Raw genomic sequence first — 17,691 nt, 5'->3', positions numbered from 1 at the left:
TTGTTCCCATGCCAGCATGAGAAAAGAATGCCGCCAAAAGGTTGGCATAAGTGAGTGCTTACAGTCTTATCGTGCGGAGCACGTTTATGCTTTGTATTGGAACTATTGGAGTGAAAGAAAGGCAGCACCTCAAAGAAAGAGCATTCACAGGGTTACACCAGCAGGTTTTCCCAAGCACAGGAGAGATACCATATGTCATAGGACCCTTAAGGGTTACAAAGACAGAGAGCTTTATTCTAATGACATCATTTTCCTTAGTGGGAGTATATAGCTGGGAAAGATTCTTCTTAAGCAACTAGACCATCAAAATGTACATATTGTACAACTAAGGAGATGCATTGTTAGCTGTTGTACTTGCCATATTTTTGAAATATATGCATATCTCTCTGATTGTTGGGGGAGAGGGATAATGATAATAATATTAAAACATTAATAACAACAATAGTAATCTGACATTTATATAGAGAGTACTTTAAATATATTATTTTATTTGATGCTGACTAGATAAGGTGGGTACTATTACCCCTAATTTCCAGTTTGCATCACCAGACATAATCCCTCCAAGAGTCTGTACCTTTCTCCAATGACCAGCAGTTCTCCTTCCTTATCATTGTGAGCACTTGAAGCTTCACTGGAGAGATCTCTTAAATCCATTTGACATACATTGTTTTTTATCCTTGGAGATGACCTTTGATTGCATTTGTACAGGGACCTCCAGGTGTGGAACTGACTATTAATGCAGCTCAAATACCTTCTCTACAGCTTTTGGTCTTAAACAAGTTACCTAGTACACTGATAAGTTAAGTGATTTGCCCAGGCTGTACGACAGCCAATTTGTGTCACATGTAAGACTTGAATTCAGGTCTTCCCGATGACAAAGTTGGGTCTCTATCCACAATATAGTCCATACTACTAATTAAATACACAACCGTTTTTAAAATATACAAAATAAATAGGCATGTGTAACAGAGCGATACAAGCAAATGCTTAGAATTACAGGTGTTACCCCCATTTTATAAATGAGAAAACGAAAATGTTAAGTGACTGATGTAATAGCTGAGGTGGAATTTGAACTTTTACCCTTAAATTGAAGTCCAAAGCACACTATCTCGGGGCAGCTAGGTGGCACAGTGGATAAAGCACTGGCCCTGGATTCAGGAATACCTGAGGTCAAATCCGGCCTTAGTCACTTGACAATTACTAGCTGTGTGAACCTGGGCAAGTCACTTAACCCCCATTGCCCCGCAAAAAAAAAAAAAAAACCAAACCCCAAAACCCAAAACCAAAACAAAGCACACTATCTCCTATATCATTTTGCCTTTCAGGAAAGTCTTTGGCTATTAGCTTTTATTTCTCCTCCTTTTGTGTGTATAGCTTTCTGCTTGCTTCTGAGGATAAAGTGTTGCTACCACTGTAGACCTGAATATTTAAAAGTATAAGAGTATAACTTTAATTTGTATGTGGTTATTTGAAAGCTCTCTGAGAACCTTCTTTACTTGTTTTTTTTTTCTGAATTGTCTTCCTGAGTCTGCAGAAATACTTCTGTCTTTCTTCTTTTAACAATTCCTAATCTTCAAACTTACATGGGAAAATATTGTTCCTCTGTACCGCCCTTACCAAAACTTTTGATTTAGTCTTTTTTTTTTTTTTTGCAGGGCAATGGGGGTTAAGTGATTTGCCCAGGGTCACACAGCTAGTAAGTGTCAAGTGTCTGAGGTTGGATTTGAACTCAGGTACTCCTGAATCCAGGGCCGGTGCTTTATCCACTGTGCCACCTAGCCACCCCCTGATTTAGTCTTGATGAAGAAGGATCACTTACTTTTGACTGTAGCCAAAAATGTCATGATCCAGGTTTTCATAGGAGACATCATCAAAATTCTCTCTATCCTATTAGAGGGACTCAGTTTAGTGATTTCTTCCTCACAAGTTAATCATGCCCTGTTCCTTTTTGGTTTGCAAGTTATCTTTTACTTTCCTGCCATGAGCAGATTGTGTATTGTGTAATTTTAGGATGAGTTGCTGCATCAATATTCTCATTACATTCATCTATCCTATTGCAGTATCTAAGCAGAATATAACATGATCTCTTTTGCTTATTAGTTTCATCTGGTGTGGAGTAAGTAAGGATGGGCTTTTATCATGGCTGACTTCATTGTCAGGGGTTATAGGATAAGACAACATTTGGCAGAGTTGTGAGCTATAAGTTTCTAGTAATATGTTGTATTATTGTCCCTCTTTCACAATATTGGGCAAAACATAAATCCTCTTTTATCTTCATAAAACACGATACCATTTTTACCCTGCCTACTTCTCAAGAATAATCATATCCTTTGAGTGTTGCAGAAGGACAAAACTAATTAAAATTGTGGATTATAGGTTATGAATTTTGAAATATTTATCACTTTTCAGTCAGAATCATGATGACCAGTTTGCACAGGGTATGAAAGGAGAATCATAGGAAATAAGGAAATCAATATTTTAAAGTACCTATTATGTGCCAGATATTGTGCTAAATGCTTTACAAATATTATCTCACAATAACCCTGCAAGGTAAGTACAATGGTTTTCACTATTTTACAGTTGAGGAAACTGATGCAAACATAGATTTTGTGACTTGCCCAGGGTCACACGACTAGTAAGTGGCTGAGGCCAGATTTAATCTCAGGTCTTCTTAACTCTAGGCCCAGTACTCTAACTATTGTGCTACCCAACTTTCTTAATATACAATGACTATAGAAAGATAGTTTTGGAGCAAGGTTGTTTAAAGCTGTATAAGCTAAACTGAAATATTACTATTGGATTCTGGGGGATTGGTGGGCCAAATCTACCTGGCTGCCTGTTTTTGATTGCCCCGCAAATGAAAATAAGTGGTGTCTTGAATTTGGCCTATGAGCCATATTTTGGTGACTCCCGTTAGAGGGAATAGGAATCCATGAAGTTGGTGGGGTAGGAGAATTATATGGTTAGATAAACATGCTCTTACAAGTTAAAATGAAGGTCTCCTAACTTTTGGGGTCAGGCTGGAATCTGCTAAAGCCTTTGGCATTTTGCAAGATCATCAGGATACTTCTGAAACTTGTGGATTTTGTAGCTGTACTACTCTGCAAACTCTTTAGGTGGTGGGATGATGAGTCTGGGAAGAATCAGTGTGTCTAGGGTTATGCACCATAAAATCGAATTAGAAGAAAATTTGTGACACCTATCCTCTCCACATACATTCTGCAAATTATTTAGGATATCTTCCTTCACCCTTCCTTCTTCAATCCCAATAGCAATAACTGACTTCCAATGAGTTTTTGACATTCAAGAATGTGAGATGGATAAAGCGCAAACACTGGTTCTGTTTGTCTGGATAATGGGGAAATAAATAAGCATAGAAAGGTATGGAGAACAGGTGGGACTATGTGTATGTACTTCCAGGAGACTTCCCTAGGGTGCTTGCTTTGTGTTGGCTAGTGAGAGCAACTGGAGGGGGCCAGATGATTCCATTGGCAGCTACTGTAGCTAAAATATTTAAGAAAAACAGACAGAATTAACACTGATGGTGTATCTTTTAAAAAGCTGGTTGTTACGTTCCATGGGATTGTGATAGAACAAATATGAAAATAGAATGAAAATTGAGGATATGGCTTGGCAGCATGTTGGGATGTGGCAGTTGAGGTCCTTAAATATATTCCTTTGTGTGTGATTATGAGATCTGTTGATTGCCCTCCCTTTGGGAATTGTGTCAGTGGATGTATATTGTGTCAGGGGATATATATCCCCCGCGGTGCTCTTTCAGTTTCTGTGTCCATCTGTTTATAGTCAGGGAGCCAGGACATCTGCACCGAGGGAGAATGTCTGTGTTGACATGAAGCCATCAGGGTCAGTGGCTACTACTTCACTGAGAACACTCTCTTTTAACCTATCTTCCACCCTGAGGGCATGCCAGAAGTTTTGATTCCCTGACAGTCAGAGGTCCTGAGACTCTGGCACTATTATTATTTCTGTATGTGTCCTCTGCTAGTGCATGTGAAATTCCCATATTGAAGGTAATGGCCTTTATATAGTTAGGTTCTGATCAAAAGATAGAGTAGAGGAAAAAATACTATAACTAATTCCAAATCTCCACATCCTCCAAGACTTCTTCTGGTGGACATTTGTCCTTGACTCAGGGTTAGGAATGCATTGTGAAGTAGTAGGCAGCCTCATTGAAATAATACTTCTGCCTTATTTTAGACCTCCTGCTATAAGCCCAGCTGCTTGTTTATCCCTGAAGAAAATCTGCCTCCATAGACTGTCTAACTACATGTTTTCTTAAGATAATCCCCCGATTCTGAACCACACTTTGGATCAAAACATAAAAATACATTTATCAACTGCATATACCATCTTCAATCTGATGGACAGATAGAATGGAAAAACTAGACCCAAGATCAATACCACCACTCATAGGATCATAGATCAACAAGGGACCTTAGAGGTAATGTAATACAATCTATTATTTTTCAGATTAGGAAAAGGAAGCTTGAAGAGGTTCAGTGGAAATATAGGTAGTACTAATAATAAAGGGTAGTATTTGAGTATTAGGCCCTCTGTCCTAGCATCAGTGTTCTTCTGATTGACTCCCAAAGCAGGAAAATTTTATCCGCTTATCACCCATCAAAGAATTTTGTTTCTATGGCTCTGTGCATAGTTCCAACTAGAACACATCCTTTCTCTTTCCCCTTAGTTGTTGTTTCTACTTTTGGTTCCTTCCCTTAAATAGTTACACATTATAGTTCTTTCAGTTTACCATTGAATGGAAGAGTTAGAAGTTGTGTGAGTAATATTTCTGTCTATTTTCTATGCCAGCAAGACCACTTATAAGCACATTAAAGAGCTGCAAAAGTCAGTTCTTATAGATAAAAGATAAGCTTTGGTTGTCCATAGTATATATGTGTGTATGTATATATATATGTATGTGTGTGTGTGTATGTATATATATATGTGTGTGTACATATGGTCTCACTGTACCTCTTTTGTCTGCTGTCATACAAACATAACTACTTTCCAATTTCAAAAGGGGCAGAGATTTACCCCACAGTTGAAGTTTGTTCAGAAGATCAAGAGAAATGGAATTTACTCTAACATACTAGATATAACTATGGTATCATCATGATCATTTTATTGAAGGAGACATTAGAAACACAGCTTGTGTATGTGCCATTTAGACACTTCATATCATTGACTCAGAGTTAAACTTTGACCATGTTTTCTTATTTACTCCTCTGGATCCTATTACTACAGAATTGTCAAAACTATACTTCTGGATCTTGAACAACCCTCCTGCTTTTGGTCAATGAGAGCTTATTCCTTGTGATAAGTGATCCTTTTGTTTTGGGGATTCTGATTCCCCAGATATAACAATGTACTTTCACTTTGTGGATCTCTCCTTTGTTCCTATTACTTCATACCTTGTGGTACATTTAGCTGTGTTCTTGTCAAACCCCTCCCTCTAGAATGCAAAATCCTTGATGTCAGGAATCATCTCATTTTTATTTTTGTATTGCTAGAATTTAGTGCCATGCCTAGCACATAGTGGCTACATAATAAATACTTGTTGTTTGAGACTATACTCATTTATGGGATGGTTGTAAAGAATAATTCTAATATTTTTTTATTTCCTTTTTAGTTTTAGTTATATGCTCTTCTTTTGATTGTTTGGCTACATTCTGTTTTCATGCTAACAATAGTGTGCTGAGACCCAAGTTGACTTTGACCATCCCTAATTTCAAAGTAGGAGGGATCAAATCATGTGGAATCACCTACACAAATATGAACCCCAGCCCTCAATATGAAACAAAGTCCATGAGAGCTAGTCCTGTATGGCACATGAAAAACCCAAGTTGACTTTGACCATCCCTAATTTCAAAGTAGGAGGGATCAAATCATGTGGAATCACCTACACAAATATGAACCCCAGCCCTCAATATGAAACAAAGTCCATGAGAGCTAGTCCTGTATGGCACATGAAAAACAAAAGCATATGCTATGTTTAACCAATCTATGTTCTAAAAAGCCCAGTATGATCTAGTATTACACCTTAAAAAACAATAATCATGGTGGACTTTGCTATCATTTTGTTTCCCAGGTTTCCTCCCAATATCATGGTCCTCTTTAAGAAGGAAGGACAAACAGCAGTTAACATTCTATGAGTAAGAACTGCCCCACTGGGGACCCAATTGGCAAGCTCAGGTTGGGCAATGCAGCTCCCCCTACCTCCTCTTTCCATATAGGGAATCATATCTTTACTTGAGGATACTCTGCCCAAAGGAATTTAAGTTTTGCTTGCTTAAATTTCACACGATATCTTGGGGATTAGGGCCTAGATATTTTAAGGACCACACCTTAACCCCAAATCACTTCTGAGTCTCATAGATTGGCCAACAATAGGTCCCAGCCCAAGCCTCATTGGCCATCGTTTGGCCTCTTAATAGCTCAGCATGAGTGTAAATAGCAATTGCTTTTCTTTTTGCCTGAAACCCTGTTTCTTCTTCCTTCCTTCCTTCCTTCCTTCCTTCCTTCCTTCCTTCCTTCCTTCCTTCCTTCCTTCCTTCCTTCCTTCCTTCCTTCCTTCCTCCCTCTCTCCCTCTCTCTCTCTCTCTGATAACTTATTAATTCCTTCCTTCCATTATTTATTCGTTTTTTTGTTTATTTGTTTTGACTAGGTATAGGAGGCCATTCTTTGCTTCATTTCTTACCTATCCTTAATAACTGAATGGGCATTGCCTCAGGCAAACTAAGACCTGGGAAAGATATTAGCTTAAAATGGTCAACATCCCCCACTGCATCCAGGGCCATCTCCAGTTGTCCTGATGTATATTTTGGACTGGACCCAGATGGCTCTGTGAGAGAGAGTGAGGCTGATGACTTTGCACAGCTCTGCCTCACTAAAATCCAAATTCACTGCAAGTTGTGACATCACCTCCCAATGCTAGGGTCCTCTTTGAGAATGAAGGACAAACAACACTTCCAAGAACCTATAGGAGACAGACCCCACAGGCCATGACTCAACTAGAATGGAGGCTGCTGTTCTTGAGCCTCATAGCATGGCACATGTTAAAGATCAGAAAGGTAATGATCTGCTCCATCTGCATGGATCCTAAACACCACCACCTTAAGCCTAGTCTAGAAGATTACTTTCATCAGCAGTGAAGTGCATAGGAAAAAAAAAACCTGTTGCATGATAAACACCAGCATTGCAGCCCTTGAGAATGCCACCTATCTATATAACTTCAGCTACAACTGCTATGGAATGATGACTCCAGTCAACAAGTGCCACATTATCCAGAACATATGTCTTTATAAATGCTCCCCCAACCTAGGACAATGGATCCATCTGGTGGAGTCAAACTGACAGAAGGGATAGATCTTGAATATTCTCTTATGCCAAGAAGGAGATGATAACCAGCAGTGATAAGATTGCAAATATTCATATGCCTGAAAAAAGAACTGTCACAAAAGGTGGAATTGGACTTCAGGGATTGAAGTGTATCTGAATAAGGCTGTCTGCCATAATTTAACTTTTTATTTCCCAATACCAACCTCCCTATGTGAGCATATTTGGAGTCATTCTTATGAGTAGCAAGATCTTCAGGTCAAGGCAGTGGCAGATATATCCAGATGTGGTTTGACCAAGCCAGGGAGATCCTAATGAAGTGAGGCCAAATACTATGCTTTTGACAATGCCCCAGGCATCTTCAGTTGGGGGGGGGGCATTTTCCCTTTCCGGACTTCGATGCTGCTGACACACTTCAAGCATGATATACAAGCAACAGTCTGAGATCACTGTTACACAGTTACCTGCCAGAAATAGCCTGGCTCTCCTAAGATCCTGGTTTCCCAATCTGGATTCTCCCCCCTCAAACCACCCATGCCAATCTGATTTGGCTGCTTGGAAACCCAACAACCCACACACTTTGGATTTCACAGGTCACACCCTATCTCTGAAGGGGTTTGTGACAGAGTATCTTCCTTTCTATCCAGGCTTAAGTAATCCCAACTCTAGTCTTTTTGTACCTCCTCCCTCTACAGAGCAGAATCCCCCAAAGCCCTGAACCCAAGTCTTTCTTTTAGAGGAAATATGATTTCTGCCCTCTCTAAAGTGACAACTCCCACATTCCTTTAGAGTAGGCACTGTTTCATTGATTGCATTTGTATCCCCAGTACCAGGTTCATAGTATGCCCTTAATGAATGTTGATTGATTGCTCCAAGAAATATCCTTTCCCTCATCCTTCCCCATTCTTTCCCACTCCACAGAAATATTTCCTTATCACCCTATCCTAGCCTGTTCTTACCTGAAATTCCATTTTTGAAGATCCTCTATTTTGAGTTAAGTAAGGCCTTGGTGATTGCCTGGAAACTTTGCAATTATCCTTGGGAGGTGGGGTACATTGCACTGTTATCAATTATAGTCATTGTCTAGCAGCCACCTAGATACAAGATAAAGAAATTGGAGTGGGGATAAGAGAAGGCAGATTCTGACTTCTAAGCCAAAGTTATCCTGGAGAGCAATCAGGTTGTGGGATGGGGGAGGGGGGGAAAATGGGAGGTAGGTGGGAGGGGGAAGTAAGCATGAGTGGGATGAGGGCAAACTAAAGCTGTGCTCTATTCAGGTGACTATGATGTGATCCTGGCCTCTCTGTTTCCTTGTACTCTGGGTCCCTGGCATCTCCCCATTTGGACTCCATAAAAGCACACATTCTACTAAAGAAGAAAAAGGACAAGCAATAATCACCCATGGGTACACATTGCAAAGGAGTTTATAGTTTGAGAATTATTAGATTGCTGCTGGTGACACAGGCAGTTACACTATTTGATGGGTGGAGAAAGCCAGAAGAATGCATGAGAGGGCCTACCTGAAACATATGTATCTAAGATTTAATTTGAATGTTCCATTAAAGCTATTTTCATCTTCAGGGTCTAGGGAGCCTCTTGTGAGACAGAGATGGATCTTCATCCTGTAGCAACAAAGTAAATAAACTATTTGTACAGGAACATACTTAAGGACAGTTGAAGTAAAAAGCCATAAGGAGGCTAGAACCTGCTTAGCAAGCTAGCCCTGTTGACAGTAGTGTAAGTTGGCAGTTCGTTGTTTTCCTGGTTCTCTGTGTTCCTAGATCTGATTCAAATTAGAGATCCCTCATGCATTAAACCTTGGATTTTGTTATTGACCCAAATCTTTATCTTTCCTTCAGTGCTTTTCGTCAATGATCCTGAACCAACCAAACCTTTTCTAATACCTCCCTTGAGACTGCTGCTCAAACTCAACATCTTTTGATGGTATCTATGTGTTTATAATTATGATTCCTATAAATTTATTTATTTACTTTGATGAATAATGACAATCTCTCTAAGAATTTGGCAATTGGTCTTCAACTACTATATAGCTAAAAGAGTCCAGAAATTGCCTTACCTAGAAAATGTTTAATCTTCTTGCTAAAGAAAAATACATTGTGGGTATAGGCAATTCCATTTTATTATGCAAGATTATTTTTTAATTGGCAAGAGTTTTGTAAAACACAAAATATATGGGCAGTTAAGGAAGAAATAAGCCTTTAGAGAATATATTGATGTGGTCCAACTAGAACAGATTATTCTGAGAGTGTTTATAGATGATATTTTAAGTAAAATAGCCAGACAGAAAATGGAACAGAACTGCTGATATTTCACTAGAGTCTTGTTGGTCACAATAGTGGAACCATTACAACTAGACTTTATTTCCTCCATTCTCTCTGCACGATGTGAAGAAATGGTTTTAGCTCTTTGGAACATGAAAACAGACAGATAGATGGGGACAGAGAGAGATCCACACAGAGAGAAGAGCATAAGATAGAGCCTTGTAATACCACCACAGTAAGTGTATATGATCTGTATAATAAGTAGAGAGAAATGATGGTGTCAAAGTACAGTAATGTTGATGCATGGCCAGTTGCTTAAATATGGAACCATTTGAGATATATTATCTATCTATCGATGTATCTATCTATCTATCGTCTATATCTATCTATCTATATTCTACCTCCAACATGGAAAGTTGTATTCTTTTGTTAAGAATAAGCCTGTTATTTAATTTATGTTATTTATTTTGTTATTTTTTCTTAATTGGTTATTTTGCTACTGGATATATTATTCCTTGTTTGTCAGTTTATAGAAAATATATTGGATAGGAGTTTGAGCTACATTTATATAGCTATGTATGGAGTATGTAGTGAGTCCAGAGTCTTGTGGGACCCCAACTAGATTTGATATAGAGTGATTTGTACATATTTGAAAGCAAAAAGAAAAGAATTAATGAAGAGGAAGAGGGAGAGAGTGAAGGTATCAGAGAGGGTAGGGGAACACTGAGGGGGTTAGATTCTAGAGAAAGTCAAGATTTGGGCAATAAGTGGGGGGCATAGCTTTGGAAAGAAAAGGGAAGTTCTCTGAGAAAGGAAATGAAGATGAAAAGGTGGCTATTGTAATAGACATAGGTGGAAAGCAAAGGCAGTGGCAAGATTCCTACATCTGGAGTCAGAGGCCCTGGTTAAAAATCCCTTCTCTGATGCTTACTATCTGCATGACCCTGGACAAGTCACTTAACTTAACTCTTATTTTTCCCTTCTGTCAAAATGGGGGCTTAGGGCTAGATGAACTCTGAGGTCCCTTCTAACTCTAGCTCTGCAAGCCTATGATCTTTGGTTCACTAATTTGGCCTAAAGTAATATGGTCATTAAAGGGATTAGCAAGGATGGCTTTACTTTAGGGCATTTTGAATTCACTGTTATAATCTGGTTTTAACCATGTGAATGAATATTAAAAAGCTCAGTTGCTTGCTCTATCTCCCTCCTCTTCTGTCTTCTTCCTCTGTCCCCATTTTTAAAACCTTTTTCTCTTCTCTATGCTCTTTTTATTCCTTCAAACTTTTGTAGCTCTAAATCTAGGATCTTATGAACTCCTTCTTCTTTATGTTGTTGTTCAGTTGTGTTCAACTCTTCATGACCCCATGGACCAACTCACCATGGGATTTTCTTGGCAAAGATGCTGGAGTGGTTTGCCGTTTCCTTCTCTGGTAGATTCAGTGAATCTTTTTGTCAGGCAATTAGAGATTAAGTGATTTATTCAGGATCACATAGCTAGGAGATGCCTGAGGCTGACTTTGAACTCTGGTCTCCCTGACCCCATGCCCATGCTGTATACACTGAGCCACCAGCTGCCTCTCTTAAGTGCTTACCACCATTCTTGTCCTACCTCTTTTCCCCTTCTTGCTTTCCTCTAGTTTTGCTTTATATCTTCTTTCCCTTTCTTTTCCCTCTTCCACCACACTTCCTTTCTTATTCCTCTCATCACTTTGTGCCAAGTTAATCCAGCTGAGGTAAGAAATTAGACTTTTGAGGTAGTTCAAAGACCTGGCAAGTTTTCACAGGGGCTTGGCACCAAGTTATTTAGCACAGGTGTTTCTATAATTGTAACACACTGAGAAGTGCGGGGACAACCTGGATTTTACCCCAGATTTTAACTCTTGATCTGGTTTCAATTCTTCTGCTTCAATTTAAAAACATGTGAAAAAATTCTATAGTTAATTACTAGAATAGCTTGTGCTTGATGTAGAGTTGTATAAAAATATGGAAAGGTTCCTTCTCCCCTTTTGTAGAGATGTGGCAAGCTGTCTGATCCGAGGCAAGGTTAGTCAATATATCTTCCTTCCATTCCCCAGTTCAGGGGAGGAAACAGATATATTCCTGGAATTCTTGGTCTGAACTCAGATTGCCCCCATAGAAGTCATGAAATAAATGTTAGTTGTATGTGAAATAGTAATAAATAACTTCATGTACACTTCAGGTTTAGTATATCTTAAATAGGCTTTTATGGGCTGGAATAGGGATTGTAACCATCAGTTACAAAATATTATTTCTGTGGGAAAATGCAGTGAAGTTCTAAACAACTGATCTATAAACAAACTTTTAGATCAAAATTTATTCATAAATCAGGCACTGAGTGTTTATATAGTTTATAGTCTCATAAGCCCTCATGTCTGTTGTGAAGTAACTCCCTTTTTTGCCTTGATAATGATTGGCCTTCGTTTGGTAACTGACAATAATGATGAAAATGGGAGGTAAGACTGAAGGCACAGTTATAACTTGGGCAAGGTGTTTGGAATTTCACTCTGAGACACCAAAACTTAGAGCCTGTGATTAAAAAAAATCTCTTAAAAGGTTATACAATTAAAAAATTTATTACTTTCACATTTTCATAAAATTCCTACTCCTTTAACAACTTAGAAACTACAATTATCCTTTCCACATTGTGCGTATAAGGGTGCCAGTCCCTACATTCTGTAAAATCCACTTAAAATTGTTTGGCTCTTCCTTCATGACTGAGGAGTTTGAATTTTTATGGTACTAAAACATAAAATATGTTGATATTATACAATATTATACATATATTTTTATGCATTTCTGAGTTTCTAAATTTTTTCTGCACCTTCTGCTGGCCTTCACGTGTTGTCTGCAGATTTTGCAAACCCCACCCCCAAATTCCTACTGTATTTCTTTAGCTGATCCATGATATATTGAAACCATGATGAGGAAAGTCACAATGTGAACAGGATAACTGTAGTTAGCAGGAATAAGGAAATAAAATGGAAAGCTATCAGATTCCTTCCCAACACCAGTGACCATAAACTAGGTGACCTCCTCTTCAGCTTGCCTATACCCTTATCATTCCCAAGAAATAGTCTCCTCATCAAGGACATTTTGTTTGTCCCGTCATCTCTCCCACCCCAATGGAACTGGTGTTTCAGGGTCTTAGACTCCCCTCATAGGGCCATTGTAGGAGGTCTCTTCTCCCCCAATACAATTGTTCTGAAGGTGTGTCTTTCCTGCTTTCTCTTTGTATGATTCTGAATGGAGAGTCCACAAACCCTCTAGTGTTGGTGAAGAATGAAATCAGAGAGCCCACGGCTCACCATATAATTATACAGTATTCTTTATTTGGCACTCTGAAGATAGAGGACCATGAAGGTCACTGGGGATTAGGTGGGGGTGAGGTTGGCCAGGTTATCTCCCTACCTAATCATATCTCTGTTAAAGGTGTGAAAAGTTACTCCATGCAGTGAAAACAGTATAGAAACAATTCAGATCAGTGATAAGGGAAGTCATTAGGGATCAGATGATTTTGAAGAAAAGAACACATTTCCTTCCCCTTTCTCTACCCCTTTCTCTTTCTCTTCCCTTACCCTTTCACTTAGTCCTTCTCCTCCTCCTTCTTCTCCTTTTCCTTCTCCTCCTTCTCCCTCTCCTTCTTCTTCTCCTCTTCCCTGACTTTCTTTCCCATTCCATTTTCCCATATTAAACCAGAAGAAAAGTAATCCTTCAGATTAAAGAAAATGGACTCCTTTCCATATGGTAGAGAAATATAAGGAGATTGTATATTCCCCAGAAAGAAGGTAGAAAAGTAAGAGTTAACTGTATAAGGTGACACACATAAGTGATGATGCAGCTCTTGATGAGTCTTGAGGGACATGCTGTACTGTAATTAGATTGGCACCCTTCACAGAATCGCTTTCTCGCTTGCTCGCACTCTGAATCTCTTAATTTGGTTAGTTTATAAGTCTATCTAGAAAAGAAAAGGGCATTAAAAACTTTCTAGTCCCCTGAGCCCTGCAATTTAATATGCATGAAAATTGCCACTATCTTTTGCTTGTTTTATTTTTTTCAAAGATGTTGACTTCCTTTTTGTCTAAACTACCTGCTTCTATAAGCTGAGCACCCACCCACTCTGCCATGTGTATTAATAACATTAATGTGTCTCTGGAGTACTGTGCACCTTGATGGTCTGGAAGGTAGTGCTTAAGAACACACTTCATTTACTGTGATACATTTCAAGCAATATTAGTTAATATCTAACTGATAAAGAGAACCTCTAATGTACTAGGTGAAGTTTAGAAAAAAATGAAACTAAACAAAACTGAGTACCGTCAACAACAGACAGCTATTAGGGATGAAGAAAACAAAGAGCTACTGGGTGAGGCACACAAGATCCCTGAATAGACTGAGACGTGTAGGAAAGCAAAATTCTGGAATAAAAGAAAAAAAAAGGAATGAAATTAGGAACCTTTTATTTCTCTTTGTAATATAAGTATATAGAAAGAGAAGATAATACAAGATCCCCATGATCTTGGGAGGCTATTAGGAAAAAATAATCAAATACTAAAACTGTTTTCCATATAAATATTGCTTAATACCATCAGGTTTATTTATTTATATCAAGGTTCCAAGTGTTTCAAGGTGCTTTAATAGCTTAATAAATGCTGACTGACATGCTGTTTTAAAGTTTATAGGATGTAGGGGCAGCTAGGTGGTGCAGTGGATAAAGCCCCACCCCTGGATTCAGGAGGACTTGAGTTCAAATTCGACCTCAGACACTTAACACTTACTAGCTGTGTGACTCTGGGTAAGTCATTGCCCCGCTAAAAACAAAACAACCCCCCCAAAACAAAACAAAAAATATAGTTTACAGGATGTTCCCTAAAGAGCCTTGCGAACATTTGTAAACTTTGTGGAAATAAACCTTAAGACAGGGGTTGTCAAACATTTTCAGATAGTGAGCTACTTTTCCTTTTGCTGGGAAGGGAAAAAATGATAAGAGCTAATATTTACATAAGCATCTTAAAGTCTGCAAAACACTATAGGTCTTTTGTCTCTTTTGATCCTCAGAACTCTGTGAGGTGAGGTAAATGCTTTTTTTATTCGCATTTTACAAACTCTGAAAGAGGTTAAGGTTACATTGCTAATAAGTGTCTGATTTGAATTTCGAGCTCATGTCTTCCTGACTCTAAGGACAGCACTACAACCATTGTATTCTAGCTTCTTAAACTGTGGGTTACCACCCCATATGGGGTTGCATAACTGAATGTGGGGGTCATGAAAATTTTGGCAACAGCAAAAGGTTATGTATACCTATTTTATATGCCTATATACCCGGGTCACATAAAAATTTCTTGGATGAAAAGGGATTGTGAGTGGAAAGAAGTCTTGCACTATATCACAGAGTCTCAGCAACCAAATTGCTCAATAAGGCTGGGGGCAATAGAAACATTTGGAACCCTGGAACGAGGGAATGTAATGACAGGAGTTTGAAGCTCAAACAATTATAGCTGAGAAATTTCATATATTATGATCTGTAAGTTGGGGATCCCTACCCTAAAGCATCATGAAGGAATACACATTATTATGTGTGTGTGTGCGTGTGTGTGTGTGTGTGTGTGTGTGTGTGTTTAGGGCAAGTTATGGTAATTTTGAGAAAATTTCTATCTTTATTTCTGCCTCCTGAAGATGTTTGTTTTTAAATTGTGTTCAAGGCCTCTTGTAGTCTAGCTTCTTATACAAAGTAACTCAAATGTAGGAGGTGAAGATTTATAAAGGGCCAAATTCCATATAGTTAGGCAAGTAAAAAGATATAGAGTACATCAAGTAGTAATACACAAAGGAGATATTGTGCAGAGCACAATTCAGTTTAGGAAACAAGTCTTATGGACATTTTCTTTCTGCAAGTAGAGGGTATTTCGTTCTCTAGGAGTTTCTTATGAAAATAAAATCACAGATCCAGCAGTCCCTATCTCTAGAGAAGTTAAGGAGACATGTCTTATTCATCCAATGACAATCATTTGCATGTATATTCTGTAGCACTTTTTAAAGGTCAAATACTAAAGCTTTTCCCCAATGTCACAGGTTTGGGGAATTGTTCAAAGGGTAGAATGAGGGCTACAATAGAATGAGAATCACAAGGAAAGATCAGGCAAAGAGATATTACCGAAAAAGGGAGAGTATACATGGCATAGTGGGGGAAACATTGAAATTCTGGTCATAGTTCAACCATTAGGAATTATGTGACTTTTGGCAGATCTCATCACCTCTTGGAATTGTATTTAGTCATGTACAAAAGGAGGGAACTCAAGGAGGTTGGATTAAATGATACCTGATGTCCTTTTGAGCTCTAGCATTCTAAGGTTCCACAGGACCTAAGGATAATAGTAGGGAGATCTGAGGAAGCATTTGCTTCTTCATGACACTCCATCTTGATCCCCAGCTAGAAAATCCCCAACCAGGAATCTCAAACTAGAAGATCCCCAATGAAATATCTCCAACTAAAAGATCATGATCTATGCAATTATTCATCTAGGCAATGTCATCATTTTATAAATGAGGAACCTGAGGCCTAGAAAGATTAGATGAATTAGCCCAGGGTTATTCAGGTAATAAGAAATAGAGCCAGTTTTTGAACCCTGGTTTTTTGAATCTGAATCCAGCAGTCTTTTACTGCAACAAGCCTCCTCTTTTTTTCTTTGTTTAAAATGATTATGAATGGCGATAACGTCTACTGTAACAGGAAGAAAAGGAAAGTTGACAGTGTTACTTTACCTCACTTCAACTGGAAAGGGTAAAAGTGCACTTCTGCAGAGGTATGCATTGGGAGAAGAAAGGCTAACCTTCCTACACATTTTCATTCTTGCTGGGCACTTCCTTGGCATTTGGGTCTTGTTTCAGTCTGCCACTGAAGAATGTGCAGGGCTAGAGCCAAAATGAGATATAATTCGACTAGTCAGCAAGCCACGATCTGCTCAGTTTGTCAAATTTGTGAAGTGAAGCCACTTCCTGCATTCCAGCTGCACTGATCTCGTGGAATAAATTTGGATTGTGTGTCAATTATCCAAATTTATTACTCCGGGCTCTAAGTTTTGAATATGTATGTGATTCTTAATTTAAAGGCTCTCTTATTGTACAACACTTACCATCAGAACTGGGTTTTAACCACCATTCAGATAATGGCTATTTTATACTCGTCAAACATCTTCCCTTTCCAAGGTCATCAGTTTCACAACATCACTGGAAATGAAGTGGGACGTATGGTTCGGTTTAATCAAATTTCATGCTCCACTGCCTCCTTCTTATGGCCTCTCTGCTAATTGATCAAGTTTTCAATTAAAGTCTTCCATCTTTGTTTTAATTCTTTGTTAGGGTTTTTATTCCATTAGATGATTTCATGAGATCGGGAGCCTGTCTGTTCCACCTACTGAACAGTTAAGTTTAGGATTGGTGTTAGATTTCAGTTGTTTTCTCCTTTGTCCTCATTCTAATTCTTTTTGTTAAAAGTTTTCCTTGGACCACCTTCATTTACTGAATTTTGACTTAATTGTTAAAATGTTGATTTATCAATCCAGGCAGAAGATTAATTAGTTTACCTCAAGAGAAGATATCAGAGATAACAATCCCTTTTTGTTTTTTGCATTTTCAGCTGTCTTGTTCAGCAGTGATTAAGCAAATAGAGAGTATAGTCCCTTAAATAGCCACTAAAAAGAATGACTAGTTAATAAATGGGAGGCATGTAACATTTCCTTTTATGTTGGGTTGCTTCTCAGAGAGATCTCCCTAACGAGCTATAACCCTCTTGGATGATCAAATCTGCTTTATTGTGTTTCTATACATCACTTAAATGGGAACACAACCAATATATGTAGTTGTGACTCTTGTTGGTTACATTGATTACTCACTTTCCTACTTAATAAGGAAAGTTTGATCCCCAAAATGGCCCTATAGCAAATCCACCTTGAAATCTGCTAACTGGGATAGTTTATTAAAACAAATAGTTATTAAAATCAATATATTTTAGAGAACCAAAGAAAATGTGCT

This window comes from Dromiciops gliroides, chromosome 3 (genome assembly GCF_019393635.1).
Source record: "Dromiciops gliroides isolate mDroGli1 chromosome 3, mDroGli1.pri, whole genome shotgun sequence".
In the NCBI taxonomy this organism is placed as follows: domain Eukaryota; kingdom Metazoa; phylum Chordata; class Mammalia; order Microbiotheria; family Microbiotheriidae; genus Dromiciops; species Dromiciops gliroides.
Note: the sequence above shows the minus strand (reverse complement) of the source record.